The 17,703-nt window shown below is 39.0% G+C and overlaps 1 protein-coding gene across 9 annotated transcripts in view; it reads right to left on the reverse strand.

Moving 5' to 3' along the window:
• The window catches only part of LOC141656840 (disease resistance protein RGA2-like), a 75,532-nt gene that overhangs the window by 14,622 nt on the left and 43,207 nt on the right, over positions 1-17,703 (reverse strand). For 6 of the 9 annotated variants that reach the window (XR_012548587.1, XR_012548583.1, XR_012548582.1 and 3 more), the window contains exon 1: positions 1,599-1,748. The exons of 1 other annotated variant lie outside the window; for it this stretch is intronic. The gene's annotated coding sequence lies outside the window, so the exon portion shown is untranslated. Of the gene's footprint in view, positions 1-1,598; positions 1,758-17,703 lie in introns of those variants that run through there. 2 more of the 9 variants (XR_012548584.1, XM_074463916.1) reach the window with 1 other exon arrangement.

Here is a 17,703-nt window from a genome sequence, read left to right on the forward strand (position 1 = left end):
CAGGACGAATAGCTATCATTAAAACACTGTTCACATGTGAAAAAAAAAAACAATAAAACCACAAAAATGTAATCTCCGGCACTACGGGAATCAGGATAAGTTTTGTTAACAGAACAGCTCAATAGACCAGTATAAACTAATCACAGAATTACCTTGATTTCTAAATTTACAACAGAAAATTTTACATCATGATCTATTAAGTATTTCCCATAACGATGATCACTAGACACCTATCCTATTGTTGAAACTCGAAAGGGCACAATTTACAATCAAACATTCAAACATGATGACTATCTGTGCAGGAGTCTGGTTAGCTTCAGCTCCGATAGGATCTTATTTTAATTTGATTTTTAGGCTAAGTAGCTGCGATTGATTAGAATATTAACAACAAAATAATGTAAAACGTAATTGGTAGACCACAACTTACTAAACCTTTGCGAATCACCGATCACGTCAGGTAAAAATGATCCAGTATTTTAACTCACAAACAGAGATGCAAGATGCAACTATTATTTTCTTTATAATATGTACAATGTACTTGAACTAAGCTCAAGCTCATGATAAATCTTGCAAACCGATCTCAACATTTTGCATTGATTTTGAACTCTAGTTATATTATTCTAGCAGTCTAGAGGTTAGGTGAACTAAGCATCCGGCGGAGTGGTTACATTCCTACCAACAATTATGAAATGAACAACAATGAATACATGTTAATGCCTTGATGAAGCAAAGAAGAGAAAATCATCTCTATAGTTGGATTTATAACCTTATAACTATCTTTTAGTGGTTATCTACTTATGCCGAAACAATGTACTTTACAACGCAAACATGCTAAACCATCAAAGAATACAATGGTAAATGCCATCAAAAGCGATTGGAAAGAGAGCCACTGTCAAGTCTGTGTTAATTATTAGTTATTACTCATCATAAGGATACGGATAATCTAAGGATTTCGCATGGATAACGGAAATACAGTAAGGCAGGTTGCATAGGTACGACTCACTCCCTTTACCCCACAATTTACAAGTACCTTTGAGGCAATGGGGTAATGTTGTTGTTGATGATGTAATGGGAATTCAGGGGAGGGAGATGGAGAGCATACAAACAACCAGTCTGTCTTAGTCTGGAGTCTAGACGGTCACAAGCTTGTGACCTCTCCCACTTGCCTCTTTGACGGATTTTGTCGTCACAAATGAGAATTTGTGATAAACAAACAAGCCAATATGTAGACCACACTATTAACTTCGTCTATTAGCGAATTATCATTTTAGATTTCATCAATTAATAGAATCTGAAAAACAGTATTTCCTTAATACGGAGTAACAAACAAAATTCTTCACAAATATCATCAAATCCACAAATCACATTCCATTTATTTCAGAAACACTGTCAGAAATCAGTATCGCCGGAACAAAATGACTGAAACGTAGGAAAATAATCGGGAAATTCCTTATCTATTGTTTAGTAATTCCTCAAAAGTGTAATTTTAACCTAATCTACAATAAAACTAATCATAACATCTAAATTCCATGGAAAACACAAAATTCAGAAATCAGAAATTGAAATGGCGGAAACGGAAGAATATAATAGTTAGTTACCTATGATGAGAGAGTAAACGTGGAGGTAATTGTAGCGAAGATTGAAATTAAAGATACGAGGAATAGGTAGGACGATATCTCCATTGTTGGTCATCGGCGAGGACTGAGAACAACAGAGAAGACGTTGAGACGGAGTAATTATTCGTTGTTGGGCCAATCGTTTTTTTTTTTTTGGTACGAATGATGGGCCGATTGATGGATTTAGTAGGTTTGGATCGAGTTTTGGGCCCTGTTTGGTAAATAGCAGATTAATTTCAGCATATGCAGATTACAAAAGCAGATTATAAATGACATATTTTATTAGAAGATTTGACTAGCGTATTATAATTAGCATAATTAATTTGAGTGCATCTTGCTTCAGAGAGGTTTTTATGGTTTGAAATAATAAGACGGGATTTTGTAACCATTTTACAGTTACATGTGACCATTATTGAAAAACTAGTTACCATAAGGTGTAACACTGCATATACCATTGTGGTTACATTTAACTATAAAGGCCCTGTTCTTTTAGACTTAAAGTCACTTAATATAAGTTCACTTCAGATCCTATAAGTTGATTCGATTCGATTGAGATCCTATAAATTGATTCAGATTCTATAAGTTCGATTCGATTCGAGATCCTATAAGTTCGATTGATTCAGATCTTATAAGTTGATTCAGATCCTATAAGTTCGATTCGATTCGATTCGAGATCCTATAAGTTCGATTCAGATCCTATACCTCACTTAATTTAAGTTCGATTCGAGATCCTATAAGTTCGATTCGTTCGATTCGGATCCTATAAGTTGATTCAGATTCTATAAGTTCAATTGATTCGAGATCCTATAAGTTGATTGATTCGGATCCAATAAGTTGATTCGAGATCCTATAAGTTAAGTTCAGTTCAGTTCAGATCCTATAAGTTCAGTTCAGTTCAGATCAGATAAGTTTCAGTCCAAAAGAACAGGGCCAAAATGGTCACATATGCCCGTCTAAAAAATAAGACAAAAAGTATCCGTCTGAAACAAGAATTTGTGATTATTCTAAGGATTTTTTATGTTTTACCACCGAGTCCCAAACTTATAATTTATCGTTCATTGAGTCTATTTTTACCAGTAACCACCTAGTTTTTAAGGAAACCCTCACCAACCACACCTATTTACCATTATGTTGACGTTTTTTCTTGTTTATCGTATTGCTTACGCTTTATCGACTCTCGATTACATAGAACGACCAAAATAGCCCTAATTTATCACTCCTAAGTCCCTATCCTTCATAAACCATTCGCCCCTTCATAATGTGAAACAAAACCAAAACCCCCAAAATATTTTGCCCTTGTTAGTTGTTATGGTAAGAAATTGTCGACATTAAGCCCCGTAATATATGGAGCATAAATGTTTCTAGGTACACGCCTACACATTTGATATGAGTGAGTATATGACACTATTTTGACGACCCAGCAATGCCGTCATAATGAAATGTACTTGTGCTGAACATTGTTTAGTAACGAATCTTCTTTTGGTACACATCGACGAATTAAAATTCTAATTAATTGATTTGTTGCTTGTTCGTATATGTCTCATATTATTAATTAATTATTTTGTAATAAAAGGCGGATATCAATGGGAAAGGAACCTTAAAGTGCGGAGAATTCTTGACACTTTCAAAACACCTACAAAAAGTGTGAGATGATGAAGATTTACGACGTGCATTCAACTACTTTGACAGAGACTCTAGTGCCTACATTGAGTTTCAAGAATTAAAAGATGAGTTACTTTCTTATGATTTCTGTACCAAAAGTGAACAAATTATAAGTGAATTTTTTTTTTTTTTGCTGTCGATTTAGACAAGGTACACCTTTGATTTGCGGATATGGTTAAGATTTTGTCAGATTCTGATTCAGAAATGACATAATTGAGGTAGTCCTTCAGATTAGGGCATATAATTATGTTTCTTCTATACACATCATTATTGAGGTGGTCATTTAGAGTACGACATGTAAATATGTTAAAAGCTTTAATATACACATAATTGAGGACCAAATTTACTCGACTCAGCTCATTTGTCTGGTTAACTTCTCATGTTATGAGTTCGAATTTGGTAAAACATCATAACACGTTTGTAGCATTTCAATCATAAAACAATCTCGTATGTATTAGCTTAATTTGCCACCAGAAGTATAATAGTACCTGCAATGACAAAGTTAGGATCTAAATTTAACAAGTCAGTCGAAATATTTAACTAAAAACCTGAAAAATTTCATTCTTTAGTGAAAACAAACGTCTCTACCAACCCTTCTTTAACTCCACTGTCATTCCGTGTTGGTTTAAAGTGAATTACTAGTTCCTTAATTCCTTGAAAATCATAGGGATAATGCTCTTTTTTTTTTGGTACATATAGGGATAATGCTCTTGGTTCTCTTGTCTTTATCATATTATTCTAAGATCGTGCACTCCATGCATATTTTCTTGCTTATTTCACTTGATTAAAAATTGTTCACTTCACTATCTTTGTTGGCCATAAGACGGCAGGACGGTCGTTAGACTAGGTACACCCTACACTTATGACTTATGTGTGTCACCATCATTGGCTAAGTTATATAAATTTAATTTGGTCTAATTGTCACAAATAATGTGATAATTTGCTGACTTAATTAACTAGCTTTTTAGAATCATCTACATAATTTTTTATGATTGCTTGAATGCCTTTATTTGAACACTTTTTGCATAAACAATAGGTCTTGGTATAAACGGGTGGGGCGAACAGACGGGTAAAGACCTCTAATAAAATGGGTAGGGGGACAAGGTGGGGCACCCCCATGTGCTTCCCACTTTATGGCAAATGGGTATTTTGTGAGGGGAAATGGTATCCGTCTATACGTATAGACGGATAGTGTCCGTCTATAATGAGAATTTGTGTTGCATAAATCATATACTATGCAACAAGGAGATTATAAAAACACACTAGAAAAAATATATTACAAGGAAATCTCGAATATACACTAAAATTCACCATTTTTAACTTGTTAAATCCATGCAACACGAGTTTGCATGCAGGGTGAATTTCCATAGCTAATATTGTAGGTCTGAGTATCTACATAGTATAAAAGTTGAGTTTTTTAAACTCTTCTGATTGGTCCCTTGAATTTAGGGAAAAAAACAAGACTTTTCATTTGGTAGAAACCCACGTTCACCTTGGCTATTTAATTGCTCTCATCCCCACTTTTCAGAATTTCCACACTCCATATATTAAAATGTTTTAATTTACACCAAAACATAACTAAAACATAGTATAAGCATAAAGGAAAGCTGACATATCTATTCATGTGCTAATCAACAAAAAAAAAAATTACAGTACAAATTAATAAGAATATTATAACAATGTTACTCTAATTTCATATAAGAAATCACAATTTTTTTTATAGATTGCATTGAGCAAATCTGGGTATGAGCTATTGAACAAATAAAATATCAGCATAAATCTCAAAAAAAAATTAAAATTTAAGATTAAAAAAAATCTCAAAACGATTAGATTTTCAAATAAAAACGAAATAAAATCCTGTGAAATAAGTATAGAAAAAACACATTTTAAAAGGGTAATTTCTTTTTACTTATCAAACAATTAAAATTGATATTATCCTCAAAAATTCAAACCTCATAAATTGGAATGGAAGGCTTAAATTGTCACATATCCCGTGAAAACTGTTTCAATAAAGACGAATTGAAATCCAAAACATTACTTGAAGTTGAATAAGATCAAAAGTGGTAGATTAAGAGGTTGTGAATGAGATTCATGCTACTTGGTCTTCTTTTTCACAAATTCTTACTTAAGACGGGCACTATCCGTCTTAAGATGTAGACGGATACCATTTTGTGAGACAAAATGCCCAAATAGAGGATAGTGGGAGGCACATGGGGGTGCCCCCACCTTGTCCCCCATATTCGTTTTGTGAGTGTAACTACCCGTCTTAAGATTCGACCCGTCTTAAGCAAGACATACCCCTTCTTTTTACTGCGAGGGTGCAATTAAGGGAAGCATTTATTTGGACTTATTTTTTTTACTGCAAACAGAATGTAAAAGGTGATGGAGCAATAGAGTATCACTTCCTTTTATGTTTAGCCGTTTAGGGTTACGAATTTTAATGGGTTGGTTTTTGGGAGTAGGGATTAGCCCAATTCAATGGGTTATATTCTCCAGTGATTGAATTTTGGTGTGGCTTAATTACGCTGAACACAAATGTCAAATAATTGTCCGTATATGTGTTTTTGTTAAACGAGTTTAACAAATTCTCATTTAAGACTGTTTAAGTTTAATACGAGTCAAAATATCAAATAGTATGAATAAGACAAGAGGTTAATGCATAAGGAAAAGGAAAAGTATTGTCCTATATGCCAATTGGGACGGTATTTCTATTAAGAAAGAGTAACGGTTAGTTCATATATTAAGTTATTAATGACTTTACGGTTAGTCTAATGTGTCCCGATTAGTTATTAAATTTTAATTTCGATTCATTTGGGATGTATTTAGAAAACAAGTTAACTTATTGTACCTAAATTATGATAATCGAATCTCCTTAATACGGAGTAGTATACATATAGGTAAGCATAGACTTGACAAAAATAACTCGATCTATACCTAACCCGACACCCGAACTTGGTCTGTAATCTGAATTAACCTAACCCATATGAGTAAATGACGAGAAAAAAGATTGTACATCAGATGTATTACATCATATTTAATGACTTTTTGAATTTTTTTGTATTTTTTTCGAGTACTATAAAATTTATAAATTACATTTTAGTTTTATGATGTCAAAAATCAAATGTTTTTGAGCTTATATGTAATTTTTTTTTTAGTTATAATGTAACTTTTTTAGATTAAAGTTTAAGTAAATAAACTCAAAAAATTTAAAATAAAACTCAAAATTTTTAGATTAAAACTCAAAAATTTTATCTTAATGCTCAAAAACAATATCATATGATGTACTACATCAGATGTATAATCCACTTACTGGTAAATGACATGCCCCGTAATCAGAATTAGGTTTCATGCTTTTAAGTTTCTTATATGCGATAATAATAACCGCCATATCGAATTTGTTTTCCAAAATTATAATGGTGTCAGAATGACAGCTTCCATGTATAAATAGTTTCTTTTTCTTTACTAATAGGTCCTTATACATGGTATTTTCCCTCCAGTTTTTATGACTTTATTCAATTTTTTTTTTTTGGTATAAGAACGTTTAATATGATAGACACCGATAAAAATGGAAAGCACAAGTTTAATATGATAGACACTGATAAAAATGGAAGCTTGTGCTTTGAAGAACTCAAATCTGGCCTTCTTAATATCGGACATGCTATTCCTGATTTGTTAGTTTTTTAATGGAAAATGAGTTGGCGTCATCGGGTGACACTAATCTCGGCGCCACCCTCTCACATACAATAAGTGAGGACCCCTTCAATAAATAATGCATGTGAGAGGGTGACATCCAATTTCGGCGTCACCCGGTGGCGCCCTTTCATTATCCTTCTTTAATTTCTTCCGTTCGTTTTAACAATTCCTTTTATATATGTATGTTATGTCAATAAATATTCTGTCAACAGTCTCACAATAGGTTTAAGTTGGATTAGCTCGAAGCATATATCCATTGAATTTGGATGCTTTATCTTTTGTTAGCCTTTTGTTGATTACACTTGATAAATCTGGGTGTCAATCAAAAAACTATGCGATCATTATGGAACTTGAGTAGGAAATTGTTAAGTAACGTATCTTCTTTTTATACAAATCGATGAATTAAAATGCTAGTTAATTGGTTTGTTGCTTGTTCGTATGTCTTATATTATTATTTGTGTAATAAAAGGCGGATGTCGATGAGAACGAAACCTTGGATTGCGGAGAATTTTTGACTCTTTCAATACACCTACAAAAGATGGGAGATGATGAAGTTTTGCGATTGAATAACTTTGACAAGGATTCTAGCTACATTGAGTTCCAAGAATTAAAAGATGAGTTAGGCCCTGTTCTTTTGGGTGAAACTTATCGATCGAATCGAATCGAACTTATAGGATCTCGAATCGAATCGAACTTAACTTATAGGATCGAATCGAACTTATTGGATCTCGAATCGAATCGAACTTATAGGATCTCGAATCGAATTGAACTTATAGAATCGAATCGAACTTATAGGATCTCGAATCGAATCGAATCGAACTTATAGGATCTCGAATCGAACTTAAATTAAGTGAGGTATAAGATCTGAATCGAACTTATAGGATCTCGAATCGAATCAATCGAACTTATAGGATCGAATCGAACTTATAAGATCGAATCGAATCGAACTTATAGGATCTCGAATCGAATCGAACTTATAGAATCGAATCGAATTTATAGGATCGAATCGAATCGAATCGAACTTATAGGATCTGAAGTGAACTTATATTAAGTGACTTTAAGTCTAAAAGAACAGGGCCTTACTCTCTGATGATTTCGGTACCAAAAGTGAACAAATCATAAATGAAACTCTTTTTTATGTCGATTTGGACAAGGTACACCTTTGATTTTACGGATATGGCTAGGATTTTGTCAGATTTGGATTTAGAAATTTCGTTCATTTTTAGGCCCTATCTATAGCTATAAATTCTGATTTTGTCACCAGAATTCATTGACGATATGGTGACATTGATTATGCAGGATGGTCAATGATGTGTTCGGGAATCGATTGGAGAATGTCATCACGTCAATATTTGAAGGCCATGCTTAATAATAAATTGAGCTTTAAATTGTTCAAAGATAAATCTATACAAGTGAAATGATGAAATGTTTAGGAGATTTTTTTTTTTTAGAATCAAAATATTATTTTGGTTGATTTTTCTCTCTTTTGTCGTTCTATTATTCTAAAATAAAATGAAGGAACGTAATTTTGCGAGTAATAACCGAACAAAAATAGGTTACACATGGCACTATTAGGGGGCGTTTGGTAAAGGGGTAATAAGGAAAGGGAAAGAGAATGAAACCCCTCATTTCTCGAGAAAAAGGATTACGCATCGGATGTATTACCTCAGTTGTTGAGTTTATATGTATTTTTTTGAGCATTTATTACAAGTTCTATAATATTTTTTTATGGCAAAACTCAAAATTAATTGAATTTATAAGTATAGTTTTTGAGCAATTTTGTATTTTTTTTCGCTTAATGTTTAAATGAACGAGCTCAAAAACTTGATACTAAAAACTCCTATTTTTTTAAATGAAACTCAAAAAACTTATCATAAAATTAAAAATGTACAAAATCCAGATATAATACCTCGAATGTACAATCTATATACTGTCATTTCTCTTTGTTAGTGTTTGTTTGACACTTTTTTCTATTCCCTTTCCCCCAATTTTTCAGAACGGGTTTACTCCAATTTCCTCTTTCAATATTATTTTTATTGTTCTTTTTTCCCTTCATGTTCATTCAAAGTTTGAATTTTTTTTTCTTCATGTTCATTCAAAGTTTGAAATTTAAGTCTCGGGTTTAGTGACATAGACACTTTTAGCACAACAGAATCAAAACCATAATTCGTTCCCACTTCTTCCGTCTCATTCAATAGTTTACACCTACTTTACTTTCTCTCCACAAAATAAAGCTAATATAAACTATTCAGTGGGAGTAGTTAAATTTGTTTGATTAAATATAAACTAAATCTAAAATTGTTTGATTAGACCAGTAATGTAACCAAAAAAAGTATGGACAATTACGACACCTATGCAAACATGGTTACATTACGTAGAGAGGGTGAAAAAGTTTAAAATACAGTACAACACTACTAGATAATAGAGATACTCAAAAAATACCACCAGAATACCAGCAGATACTCCATATAAACTAACATGTTTTTTTTTTTTTTTTTTTTTTTTTTTTTGGTGAAAATGTGAATATCATTAAATCAAAGGTAGTACACCATACACCTATCATTCTCTATTTTGAGCTAGGCCATTAATCTATTACATCAATTTGTTTTAGCCAAGCCTTACATTTAACTCGCCTTACATTTAAATGAATCAATCAAGTGAAATTAACTCTTCACTTGATTGATTCATTTCATTCTTCCTCATTTTTGGCGGGTCGAATAGTAATGTCGAGAATATGTTGAATTTTGGACCAGTCTTCTCCTGATGGCGATTGGCATCTCTCCTCAAGCTCGCTCGAGCATCCAACAAGGATTAGTGTCTTCAAGTTGGATAGGTTACTGATCTCGTGCGGCAGCGATTTCAATCTTGGGGATTTAAATATTTCAAGGCTTTCGAGGGAGGTGAGGGTGTCAATCCACTCTGGAACGGACTCTAATGCTTCACACTTGTATATAGTTAGGCTTCTCAAAGAAGACATACCTCGAAACTCCTCAGGAAGATGTTCCTTTAGATAATTCCAAAAACATAGGGAACGTAACATGCGGAGGTAGTTTTTGAGGAGGATGGCTGGTTGTCTCACATTTGAAGGACCGCATGTTTGCTCTGCTACATCCTTGATTTTGCCACAAATATGGAGAGAATGTAAAGAAGAAATACGTTGTAGAAACACTTGTGCCAATGAAATGACCAACTCCATGTCCATTGTCACTGTCTCCAATATGGGAAACGCAGGCATCAATTTCAGGAGTTGATTCTGACTGCAATCTTGAGCAGACTCTGTCATACTCCACCATCCCTTCAATTCAAGTATGTCTTCGAGGCAGAGTTCTTCCAGGGACGGGAATAAGGGAGTGGAAGGGCACTCGTCTGCTAGAACTACCATGTCGCTTTTGTTGCTACTACCTTTTTCTTCTATGTACTCCACCTTATCCAAACTCTCTAAGATTAGATATCTTAGATGAGGGAGTGTTTTGGTAAATTTCTACCAATTTAGGGTTAAAGTGACCGCTCTTTTTAGCCTCGTAACGGGGGGTTAAATTATATGTGATTTGTGACGGAATAACGGTATAAGTAAAGTAAAGGACAAAATAAGGAAATAATGACACATGAGATTTTGGTGACGCGGAAAACCCGATGTGGGAAACAACCGCGGGGGGAGTCGGAATCCCGCCAATATTCCACTATGTAATAATCGGAGTACAAGTACAATATACAACGGTTCAGATCTGATGGAGAATAATCTGTTCGGCATTAGTACGGAACAGACGGTACGCCGAATGGACTTCGGTGGTTATTCTGTGATTTGACAATATGGGGCGTAGGTTTTGTAGGGATAATATAGTGGAGATAATGATTGAATAATCATTGTCTAATGATGGTCATTTATTAGTTCATGGTGATAAAGGGCCATGAATGGTGATTAGGTCATTGTGATATCAACATGGCTTTTGGTTTGTGGTACGTGAGTTTGGTTATGCCGTCAGATGAATATTTGTGCATTGGTCTCCGTTGTGTTTCCTTGTGTGTATGAATATGGATCCTTCTCTTGTTTGTCTTCCTTGTATTTATAGTGAATAAACCCTAGTGGGTTTATTAGGGTTCCCCACTTAATTGCCTTGTTCCCCAAGATAGAGTTTGGACTTTCCTTATTCAGAATATGGCAACAATTAGGATTTCCTTGTCTTACCCGGGATCTTTATTAATATCTTAGTCCAAGCCGAACTCTTCTTCACCTGTTGTCCTTCTCGGATTATCCTGCTTCCAAGCCTGCCTCCCTGGCTCGGTCCATGGGCCCGACTCCCCGTGTATGTTATGGGTCCATTGCTCATTAATTATCCACTTATCTCGTGCCACGTAGCCCAAGCAAAATACGATAATTTTGGCCCTAACAGTTGCCCCCAATTTCGCTTCTCAGCTTTGTTGAGGAGGGAAATTGATTCTTCAAGCTCGCCATCGCCGCTATTTCGCTGCGCAGAAACCGTCGCTATCCTTTCCGGATTATCTTCGCTATTCTATTTGGAAGGGGCCGCAGCCTAACCTCCCATGTGGGCATCACCGGAACAATCATCAAGCTACGATGGAGAAGTTTGTCGTCTCGCTTTGGAGCAAGCCATCGTCGGCCAGGATCCGACGTACTCGATAGATATAATTGAGAGAATTTCGCATCCCTACTGCACCTGCACTCGGTACCCTGGCGTGCTTGATTCTTGAATTGTACTCATTGTCCCTGTCAGATCGATTTACGGCTCTCCTTGGTTCTGCTGACCGGGAAGTAGATGTAAACTGATTTTTTTACTGATGTAGACTCGCGGACTCCTGTTAGCAGACTTTTTTCAAGCGCACTCGCGGATTACCGGAGGATGCTCGGAACAATTGGTGGACTCTAGGTTCCTGATCGCTAACGTTGGGGTCTGACATTGGTGCGGGAATCGGGCGGCTGGTTCGAGTCCGCGGATGGCTTTGGGAACCAGACGGCTGATGTTGGGAGCTGATGGGTGAATTTGAGAACAGCAGGCCAGGGCGCTGGGACCGGGACGGCAGACGCTGGGGACCAGGATGGCGACGCGCTGGGACCGGATGGTGGCGCTGGAATCCTGTTGGCGGATGCCAGGGAGCATATGCCTGACACTAGGAACCAGGTGGCGATGATCTTTGGGATCAGACGATCGGCTCGGGAACCAGTAAAGGCGATCTTTGGGAGCAGACGGTGAATCTAGGAAGCACTTCCCACCTGTCCTTATCATTCTCTTATCTGGTCACCAAGGGTGAATCTGGTGGCTGGAGCATTTGGCACAAGTTTGCTGTGCAATTGTTATGTAGGTAATACCTGCAAAATGTTAGTAGCAATGCATGTGCATGCATAGACTCTCTAATGTATGATGCAGACTATATGATAATTAGACATGCTGTAGACTATCATATGTCGTGAATGCAATGTTAACCATGACTATATGCTCTGTCTCTGTCATTTCGTTTGTCTTTGTCTGGAGTTTAGTTCCCACTTTATGATTTGCCAGGAGGCTGACCTGGTTCCAGGTACACAGCCTCTGCCCCTGGTGGCAGATGTTTGATAAAATATTTTACCCATGACGTAAAATATTTTATCACTAGGGTTAGCTGACTGGAGCATACCTTCATTGAATGTTTCTGACTAACAAGGAATGTTGCGTTCCTTGTGGTTCCAGACGTTTGAAATCCGTGCGTGCACCCATTGATCTACGACATAGCTAGCTAAGGAATTACTGAGTTAACGTTAAGGTATGGGTGGTCTTAGTATGCCGAACCCTGCGCGCTACCTCGGCGTATGCTCTCCATGTGGCTTGACTTAAGATAAACGTCTTCGTAGCCTCACATGGCAGGGGCTGGACCCTCAAAGTGTGCCTCATCTGACAAGCAACCAACATCAGTGTCAAAGCCTTTCTTCCTAGAAGCGTGGAAGATAACCAAATAGTACAAATACCTGGTGCTATCTCATGGTGTTCCGAGCAACATCGGATCCAGGAAGCCCAGTAGCGTACCACTTGGGTTTTTAGAAATTATTTTGTTTTAAATAAAGAGGAATAAATAAAAATAAAATAAAACAAAAACAAATTTTGAAACTCAAAAGAGGACTCGATAAAACAAAAGATATTAGTAAAAAGGTTTTTGCTTCATGGACTGTTGAAAGGTACTCCGTACACTAAGGTTTTAGCATTTTGTCAGACAAAGTACGGTCGGGGATTATACAAGATTTGACCTTGCATGGCCATCAATCTGTACACCCTATTACCTGGCGCTTTTAGCCTGTCATTGTCATTTCCGATTGTAAGCAAATTTTTCAGCCTTGTGATTTTTGGTATTTTCAAATACCCTTTATAAAGACTAGGTCCTCTCTCGCGAGTCCCGATTCGACGTTGTTATCATATGCCTTTGCTTCTGATTGCTTGTACGATGTCATGCGTATGTGAGCACTTCTTAGTTCAATTATTGTGGCTCTTTCTTTTTGTTCTCATTCCAGGTTCTCAACATTGAGTTTGTTGTTTGACCAAGCTTGCTCGATGGATCATTTGGCTTCGGGTCGTCGCGTGGGATGTAGTCTCTGCCCCCTGCATGACTTTCACGGCTTTGCTGTGGATGACATGCAATATAATATGAGACCCATGCTTACTTTTTACTTTCTTGCCGAGGGCAGTGTCATTTGTTTTTTCACGTTCCGGTGTCCAGGGAACCAGGCTGGTTGCAGCATGTGTTGTGATTTTTCACTTTGGGAAGTCGATGCAAAGATGTGTTCTGCGCAGCATTTCGTCGCCGCTCTCTCCTATATATTCTGGGTGCTAGGAGCTTTAATACCGGGGTGATACGTTTATTAAATTGCCCCATGCCATTGATCCATGTCTGCAGTTTCTTTGGCGGAGCTACGTCTTTGGCCCGGCACCCGTGCGCGGGGGGAGGTGTTTTCTGCAGCCGAAAGTTTCTTTGCGGAGCGCTGCGTCTGCGTCTTCTGCGTTCGCATCCGCGGCCCTGCGTCCGTATTCGCACCTGCGTCCCGCATTCCCGCATTCCGCGTCTGCGTCTGCATTCTGCGTCATATCTTTGCGAGAGGAGCGATTTTATATGGGGAAGGAGTGGCAGGTTTTGGAGCCCGAGTAACCACTCATGTTGGTAGGGAGATCTCCTGTAAGAAATTATTCTAATAGGGCCAGCAGATGGCATAGCCAACGACCTTCCAATGCTCAAGACAGTAGTTACTCAAAATATAACAGGGTAACAAGATTACAAAGTTACGAATTACTTTAAGAGCGACATATGGACATGAATCTTCTGTTCTTTGTTTACCGATGGTTTTAGCACATGAATGATTAGCATAAGTGGTAAGAAACCTAGCTTGAATGCTACCCCAAGGTTGTAAGGACGTCTGCCTCCAGGTACTGGGTTCTGGCCCCCGGCTGGGGACCTGCCTGGTTTCAGATATTTTCAGGTGCCTGGCTCGCAGGGTCGCTACAAGCTTGGATGATCAGGTTCCCTCCTGGTCTCCTCGTGGGGACCTAGGTACCAGGCCTGCTCCTGCCCCTCTTATTGGAAATTCTGCTAGTGTGCCATGTACAACTCTGATTCCTATTTCCCTTTTAGGTTCCTGATGTTTTCATCCACCAGTCCAGGGTCTTTGGACTAGAGTCGAGTGCAAAGTCTAGCATGGTTTGTTACTTAACTGTCATTCGAGATTCGAACTTCAGGGTGTGAGCACTTAGGCCTATGTTTCAATTGGTCATTGTTCATTTATCCTAATAGCTCTAGTTTTCTCATATAGGCTTTCAGGGATAGTCAATTACCGCATGGATATGATGAGACTAAAATAAGAAAGCAATTTGAGAAAGTTATAACAAGTGCAAGACACGATTTTTCAAGTGCGTGTACTGGTCTCTGCGCAGGATGCAGAGACTTATTGAGATAATATTATGGGTGTCGTATGACGCTTAATCAAGCCTTCGTTAGTTCGGCAGTATGGGGACCGAATCTTGGGACCGGGCGCGGGACCGGATACGAGGTCCAGTGCGGGATCGTCTTGGGACTAGGTGCGGTAACCAGGATTCTTCTAGTTCCGGGCTGGACGACAGTGGTGGTACTAAGGTTCCCCTGATTCTGACTTGGACAGCAGAGGTGGTACTAGGGTTCTCCTGGCTCTGCTCCCTTTGGCTGATGGCTCTTGTAAATGGGTTATGCGAAGTCGCTCGCTCGGGTCCCGCCTTCATCCGGCTGCCGCTAGATTAATTTGCTGGGTTCTTGGCGAAAGGGTTCTTTGCGACAACTAATCCAGTTATCGTTCGTGTCTCCGCGAACCTTTACGCTTTCACGTTTCTGCCTCCCCGGGCTTCGCCTCTGCTTCTTTTGCATCACGCTTCGATTTCTCGCTTCGGATTTCCATTTGAGTTCGGGTTCCTCGCTCTGGATTTAGTTTACGGTTCCTCCTGTTTCGGATTTCCGTTTGGTTCCTCCCGCTTCTCGGATTTAGTTTTTGGTTCCTCCTACTTCCGCCTCCTGGAAGTTAAGAGGAGATAGTTGGTCGAAACTTCTTTTATTCTACCAGGTCTCGGCGTCTTGGGAACTGGTTCGGTCTTGATGAAATCGGCTTCCCAAAAATGATGCTTATTGGGTCGACCACCGAAAATCTTCTTTGGTGAGGTCGGTTCCCTAAAATGCTTTTGAGGTCGCTGATGTTCTGAGCTGAGCTAGTTCTCAAGAGAAGGTCAAACATAGCAAGGTAGAAAAGCTGGTGTAGCTGCTGCTGAGTAGAGAATCATGTTAGGAGGACCTCTCGTCTATCATGTTTGTGCTTTTGTTTATCATTGCCTGACGACTTGGCCCTTTTGTATTTTGCTTTGTTTCGGGATTGTTCCCTAGATGTAGACTGGGTACGAAACTCGTTTTAGAAGCTTCTCATGATTTGTTATCCTATGAGAGGTGACAATTTTTGAAATCGCCTCCAAGGGCCTGGCGGACTGCGTGTTGATTACCGTTGTTGGTTCTTATATTCCGATTGCTTCTTTGCAAGCTTTGATAGTTCCTGCAGGACGCTCATTCTGGTTTGCCACTTGCTAGATTTGATCTTCTTCGTATCATGTAATCGTAGAACAAAGCGAGACATGCCATGTTAGTTTTATAAAATTCAAACAATTGACGATGAAGATTACCTGTGTACTCTGAATCTTTAGCACTGTTCGTTTTGGGTCCGACTTACCCATGTTGACTAAGTTTATTGTATCCACCGGGGTTTTTCTTACGGTGTAGTTTCTATGTACGATGTTATGATAAGAGCATCATGGCGGTGTTTCTGAGTTTTAGGCGATTCCTTTTGTTTCTGGGGCATGCCTTTTTCGCCTTTGAGTATTTTAGGCTGTAAAGTTTTGATCCACCTGTTATCACGTAAATTATTCTAGCACAAATAGAGGTGTAAACGGTGGAACCTGACTCGTGGATCATATTTTACTGGACTTGCCCCCACGTGATAACAGGTGGTGGCTCCTCCAAGTTTTCTGGTCCTGCAAGAGGGTTAGAGACATGCAAAATAGTACCAAATATATTACCACCTAACGACACTCCTGCAGATATCTGCTCCAGTTGGTCAGTGGTTAGTGTAGTGACATGGTTGGTTTGTCATTACGGTTCTTCTTTGGTGAAAGTTCCGCAACAGGAGGAATTTAGCTCCAATGCAACGTAACTACGAGATACGGTGTTACCACGATCGCCTCCATTCTAGTCATTGAGAGAGAGCGGCAGGATGCTAGGCATCTAGGGTATAGCCTGGCGTCTATGCTTCCTGCAGGCTCCAGATTGTCTCTCTGCAACTTGCTTCTGAATTTCCATCTGGAGCACCAGCACGACGTCTAGGGATATCTGGTCCAGAGATTCTCGGAGGTCTCCGATCGCCCTGACACTGGTACCTTTGAGTCTGTACCCCAGCATCGAACATTCTCAGGCCCATCTTCTCTTTGGTACACTTGTTCTTTGTACGCCTTTGGTGGTTTCGGTGCATGACCATTCCGCTCCGGTAGCTAGAGGTTGGAGGACTCGGCATCCGGATCTGCTATAGGACTCTAGAGGAACTCGGGGAGCGATTCACGCTGCCAGGCATTTGGACGAATTCTGGGACCAGATCTGCTGGAGGACCCTGGGCAACTCCATGGACCAGATCAGCTGTAGGATTCTGGGGAACAACATGGACCAAATCTTCGGCTTTGGGGAGCAGGTCCACGGCTGATTTCTGGAGGCATTCTGGGAACCAGATCTTCGGCTTCGGAGAGCAGATCTACGGCTTCATAGAGCAAACCTACTGCTGGATTCCAGAGGAATTCGGGAACTGACTTCTTTCTCGACTCGGGCTTGAAGGAACCGGGGCGGATCTCTTCTTGGACTTTTGAAGGAACTTCGGGGACCAGATCTGCTGCCGGACTCGGGGGCCAGATCTGCTGCGGGACTTCTGGAGGAACTCTTGGATCATCTGCGGCTTCCGGGAGGGTCCGGGAAGCGGATCTCGCCGACTTCTAGCGGAGGATCTGGGAAGCGATCTGCTGGCCGAGGAGGGTCCCGGGAAGCTCGACTTACGGCGGAGGATCTCTGAAGCGAGATCTGCTGTCTTGGCTTCCGAGGAGGGTCCCGGGAAGCGGATCACGATGGCTTTCGGATGACTTCATGGACAAAGTGAGGAGATCTTTGCTCGCTAGGGGACATGGCTTAGAATCGACTTTATGACAACTTG

The sequence above is a fragment of the Silene latifolia genome, chromosome 5 (genome assembly GCF_048544455.1).
Source record: "Silene latifolia isolate original U9 population chromosome 5, ASM4854445v1, whole genome shotgun sequence".
NCBI classification, from domain to species: Eukaryota; Viridiplantae; Streptophyta; class Magnoliopsida; order Caryophyllales; family Caryophyllaceae; genus Silene; species Silene latifolia.